The following is a 6,503-nucleotide window of genomic DNA, read 5'->3' as shown; positions in this document are numbered from 1 at the left end:
GTATCTCACTCCCTGATTTCAAATCCTACTACACTGCCGTAGTGGTAAAGACAGCATGGTACTGGTACAATGACATGCTATTTCTTGAAATAGGTCTATGTGTGTTAGGTTTTTTACTACAGTGAATGTATATATTCCTTCCATCTTTTTTAATTCTTCCTGGAGTGTTGAAAATTTTGCACGTAACAACTTTTAGTATTGTTACTCAAAGCTTGAGTTTGTTTTGAGTTGTCTCAGCTTGAGAAATATTGATCTGACATTAGCCATGATATCCTTAGTGTCACGACCTCTAATAAAGCAAGCGTGAACTCCTGATACTTTTCTACGAACTGTTATAATAATTTTAGTTCATGTTCAAAATATTTTACTTGCTTGTGATATTAATGATATTAATATTCAGTAGTTTACACAATCTGCTGGATCACCTGCTGGGTAGTGGGAATAAAAATATAGATATCTTCTAGTCAGTTTGTCAGCTAGTTGCCTTCTAAAGTTCCTGGCACAGAGTGGTGAACCCATCTAGGACTGTTTCTATTACCTGAAAATGTCATTTATAATTTCTTTTTTTCCTTCACTACTAATTTTTGGCAAACCCTTCACTCTAACGTGGATTCTTTTTCATTACCATTGGTTTTCATCATATACTATTTATAGAACTATTTCAGCATTGACTATTTCTTAGTGGTAGAATGACTGTTCATTCTCAAGATCTTCTTCCTGGATCATTTAAGATTTTGCCCATAGCATCCCTCAGTATTTAAATCTGAGGCTTGATTTTTTTCCCCCAATGAAATGTCAACCGAGTTCTTTTCTTTTTATTCTTCAACACTGGCTCTTTGTACATTCCATTATAATACTTTGATTTTTCTTCTCAAGCTGTCCTTAAAAATCTCTATTCGTGTTTTTCATTTCAGTATAGCCTATCATTACTTTGGCTTCTCATATTTCTAATGCCATTTTCAGAGTCTCTTCTAACATTCATTTTGGTAATTTCTTTCTCTTCTGTCTTTGAAAGGACCTTTTGCTTTCTTCACGGATGATGAGATTCTTGGCATCAATCCACAACTCATCTAGACTTCGAACAGTAGAGTTCAATGATTCAAATATTTTCCTGAGATAGTTTTTTTTTAAAAAAATTCAGATTGGATATATCCAAGAGTGTGCTTTAGGTTTGCCAACTTTTTTTGTATTCTTCAACATCAATTATAAATAATTGGTGATCTCTTCCACAGTCAACACCTAGTCCAGTTTTTTAACTGCTGGTACAGAGCCTTTCCAGAGATTATTTCGGTAGATGTATAAGCAGGAGTGGCATCCATGTAAAAAAACAAACCAGCCTCCGGAAACTGTATGAACTTGGTGAAAAGATGAAAGTTTTGCATTGAAGAGTTTCGTTGATAGGGTTGCTATGTGTCGTGTAAGACTCTACGGCACTATGGCACTTAAAAACAACAAAAGATGATCTGATTTCTGTGCTGTGCATTGGGTGAGGTTTCCCTTGCACATAAATTTTGGCATAATAGAGCCCATTACAGCAGTTATTATGTCAATACCTCTTGCTCAGGATGTTCTCTTTCACTGATCGTCCATCTTTCAAAGCAAAATGTCCCTATCCAAGGAATATCCTTTCCTAGTAACATGCCCAAAATATGTGAGAGGAAGCGTTATCATTTTTGCCTTCAAGGGACACTCTGACTATATATTCTCCAAGATATATCTATTCTTCTGTTAGCCTATGGGATATCCAATACTCTTCTAAATGATTAGCTGATGCTATTGAATTGTACCAGCCATAAAGAATACCGAATATCTCATGTACTGTCAAAGTAACAAGCCTACTTTGGAAGATGTCCAATTAGCTTGCTCTTGGAGGCAAGGATGGTGAAAGCCGGTGTTCCATACTTTGAGCACGTTGTCAGCAGAGGCAAATCCTTAGAAAGAGATATCATACTGAGAAATATCATGACCATAGGACAAGATTTGATAAATTGATCATAGAGCTACTATGAGTCGTATTTGACTTGATGACACACGACAACAATATACAGAACTAGATACCTTACAGTATCCAATGCCTTGATCAAAATGTGTGTTATATTCAAGCCAATTGTTGTCACTGTGTTTATCCACTTTGTTGAGAGCCTTTCTATCTTTTTAAGACTGGATTCATATTTTATTCTGTGAAGTTTAGTCCAGATTATTGAGGAATAATGATGTCAGTTTGAGGACAAGGGTGCATCTGATTCAAGCCATAGTCATTCTAATTACTTACTATGCATTTGAGAACTGGACAATGAATAAGGGTTATAGAAAAAGAATTGACTCCTTTGAGCTGTGGTGTTGGAGAAGAGCACTGGACATCCCATTGATGATCAAAAGAACAAACAGATATGTTTTGGAGAGGATGCAATCAGAGCACTCTTCTGAGGCAAGAATTGCAAGGCTTTGCCTCACATAATTTGGACATGTTGCTATGAGAGGCTTTTCCTTGGAAAAGGACATGATCCTGGAAAGGGTGAAGAGCTGGTAAAGAAGACAAAGACCCTCAACTAGGAAGTGTGAGGACGGCACAGCACAGAACAGAGTTCATGTCTTTTGTTCATATGGTTGCTATAAATTGTTCTTGACTCAACTTCACTTAACAAGATTAACAGCAGAATAGGTACAAGGAGTGCAGAGTCAAAAGTGTCCCAAATGTTCAATTTGTAAACTCTGTCATTTCTGACATCAACAGTTCTTCCTTCATTCAATTCCCTCTCTCCTTTGTTTCTTGGGGTCTCCGATTTGCAGGAAGACTTTCAGAGACGAAGACCCTTTAGCAAAATGACTCACAAGATTATGCAGACTGATTTGCAGAGACTGGTGTTTAGTGTGTATTATCAGTTGCAATGTAGTTGGAAAGAGGGCATTCCCTCAAAAGAGCAAGTTCTAGGATCCCATGAGTTTGTATAAGTCTCTAACAGGGTAGAGCTTGTATCACTAACTAATCCTCTCTCCTTAATATGATAAATAGTTCAGCAAAAAAGAAACAGTTAATCAATGACTAGGAAAGACATTTTGAACAATAAACCTTTGACATCACAATGACCTTCTGTATTTCCAAGCATGGCATATGACAGCATGGCCAAAATATAACAGATAAACTCTCATTTTCTTTGCTTCCAAACAGTACCATGATTACACTTCTGCAAGATATATTTATTTATTCTTTCAGCAAATCATGGTATATGCAATTTTTTTATAATACTGCAGTCCACACACACTGTTTCTTTTTCTGTCTTCATTTATTGTCCAAATTTCACGGGAAAACAAACTGAAAATTCTTGACCCTAGGGCTTGCATCAAAAGCAAAGTAGTCTTTAAAGTGATATTTTTTCATGTTCTTGGGATGGTGGATAACATTGTTATGAACATTACTATACGAATCTCCATTTGTGTTTCAGTTCTAATTTCCTTGGGATATATTCCCAGTATTGGAATTGTTGGGTCATATGAGTTTTTATGTTTAACATTTTTAGGAAACACCAAACTAATTTCCAGAGACCTTGAAACATTTTACCATCCCACCAACTTCTCCAAGTTCTCTCCAACATTTATTGTTTGCTAAAACAATAAACTAAACTAGTACTATAAACTAATAAACACTAAGCTTTCCCACTGCTACTGGGATGAGATGATATCTCATAGTGGTTTTAATTTGCATCTGTCTTATTGCCAGTGATTTTGAATGTTCAACCACAACGGACTGAAATTGTGTTACATTCACAAAATAGAATACTATACAGCAGTCAAAAGCAATGAGTTTTAAAAGTATTATGTAACTTGGGAGAAGCTAGGGAGAATTATGCTGAGTGAACTAATGCAGTCTCAGAAGAGCAAATACTGCATAAGGAAGCCATTGTTTTAAGAATAGAAGGATAATTAGTAAAACATGTATAGGAACTCAGTGTGGGGAGGGGGGAGCAGAGTGTTGAGGATAAGTAGGGGTGAAGCCACAGGTCTACACAGTTTGGTGGGTGGAGGGATGTGGGGAAGCAAATGGAGAGGATCTGAGAGAAAAGACAAGGTAATAATGGGCAAGATCCAATGATGATTGATTTTATAAAACATAATGCATGGGAGTGATTGTATGAAAAACAATATGAACGAATAATACTGTGAAACACAGTGTATATAAACTCAGTAAGCAAACAAATTTAAAAACTAATGTAAAATGGAATGTGCATGAATGAATGAAACACAATGTAAATGAAACATTGTATAAAACACAATATATGTGGATGAAATACAAAGGAATTAATATTTTAAAACAAGTTAAATATTTTTTTAATAGAATGGTATTTTTGCTCTATGGCACCTTAAGAAGGTCTTGATAGTGGATTTTCCCCAAAGCAGCACACCTTTGATTTCTTACTTTCTGCTCCCGTGGGTGTTGATAATGATCTAATTAAAATGAAGTCTTTGGCAACCTCAATCTTTTCTTCATCTATCATTATGTTGCCTTTTAGTCCAATGCTGAGGAAAATCTGTGTGTGTGTGTGTGTGTGTGTGTGTGTGTGTGTGTGTGTTGAGATGTATCCTTGAAGGCTAGAATTAATGATCATCTGCAGTAAGTGCTTCAAGTCTTCCTTATCTTCTGCAATGTTGTGTCTTCTGCATCACATAGATTGTTGATGAATGTCCCTCTGATCCTGACGCCACATTCTACACAGACTCGAATTTTTCAATCAATTTATCAGAATGTAGATTAAATAGGTGTGGACATATTATAAACCTGACACACATTCTTAATTTTTAGTCCACACAATATCACATTCTGTTTAAATGACTGCTTATTGCTCTACCTACAGGTTTTGCATGAGTACATTTAAATGTCCTGGAATTACCATTATTCTCACTGCTAATCATAATTTATTATTATCTACTCAGTTAAATACTTCTGTACAGTCAATTAAACTCAAGTTAACATCATCCTAGTATTCTCTGTTTTAGCCAAGATTCACCTCTGTCAGCAATGACATTCCTCATTCCATATCCTCTTTTGTATCTAGTGTGAATTTCTGACAATTTCTTACTGATGCACTTCTCTAGTTATTTTTAAAATAATCTTCAGCAAGAATTTACTTGTATATGATTTTAATAGTATTTTTCTTTAAATAAATATTTATTTTAATTGTGATTTTATGAAATATTTAAAAGAAGTTAGATTTTCTTTCACTCATTGTTGCACATTTTACCCCTTCACCCTCCATTTCCCCTCTCCAGTTTACTTTAAAAAAAAATTCTTTCCTTGTTGCACAATTACCTGCCTCCCCATCCCTAACCCCAAGTCCTCTTTGCAATGATATACCTCTTATTCTGGGCTGTTGTCATATGTAAAATACCTATCAAACATTAATTTTGGACAGTTCTTTCTTTCATCTGTTAAAATGCAATGTTTGGGAATTTGTTTGGTTTTTGAGTTTTTTTTGCTACATAAATTTAGATAGTGCATGATTCTCTAGCAACTTAATATAAACCAAAATGCTATAACTACAAATACTATTACTCTTACTAACAATGATAATAAAATGGATAGGTACATGAGTATTATTTTAAAATTTCAATTTGAATCTTGCCAATTTTAAAATAAATAACAGAACAGAGTACAGAAATGCTTATGTATATTTTGTCACTATAGTGGAATAGTCCATTTTTCTACTCAAGTAAAGCACTTTAATTTTTTTAATAAACAACTTTGTATTCATTAAAATTAATAATTATTACTCATAAATTTTTCACAGTCCAAGATTGATCTATTGTCAAAAACACTTCAACTTAATAATATTTTTATTATTTAGTATAACTATTGTTCTGTTTTCCAGAGATGATAAACATAATGACATACAGAAATATGAACTTATAATAAAGGTATTGGTGTACTCTACAGGGGGAAAATGTTTTTACAATTAAGTAAATCTTAAGTAGCCCTGTTCATCTGTAATATTGTCCTACTGTGGTTACTTATGTGATGTTGAAAGCCTTACTATGAGTTTTCAAATGTAGCAGAATGTGATGTTGGGATTTTTTTACTTTTCTACTCATTGCTGTGAACTGACCACATGGTCAGGTGGAAATACGTAAATAAAATGAATGTTTGAGGCTCTACTCACCACCATTAGCTCCCTTGGGAGCATTTTCTCCAGCTTTCTCAACTCCAGGACACATGGATCATCATTCATCAGTGTCCTTTACATCATCAACAGCTGTGAGGACAACATAAGAGAAAGCTAACCAGACTGTAGATAGACTGTGATAAGGTATAGCCTGACAAGGCCCTGGAGACAGAATCAGAGTTAAAGGTTTTGTTTGTGGAGCAATTGTAGGAAGGGCTTGACATGTGAATGCTATGAGATAGTTTACTGGATGACTGATGAAACTAGAGGCTTCTTGTATTCATGTTGCTGGGCTGAACTTAAATTTTCACTTGTCAATGGAGAATCTGTCTAAACTAATTGAATAAT

The sequence above is a fragment of the Elephantulus edwardii genome, unplaced genomic scaffold, assembly GCF_000299155.1.
Source record: "Elephantulus edwardii isolate Elephantulus edwardi_28Jun2011 unplaced genomic scaffold, EleEdw1.0 scaffold00043, whole genome shotgun sequence".
Lineage (NCBI taxonomy): Eukaryota > Metazoa > Chordata > Mammalia > Macroscelidea > Macroscelididae > Elephantulus > Elephantulus edwardii.
Note: the sequence above shows the minus strand (reverse complement) of the source record.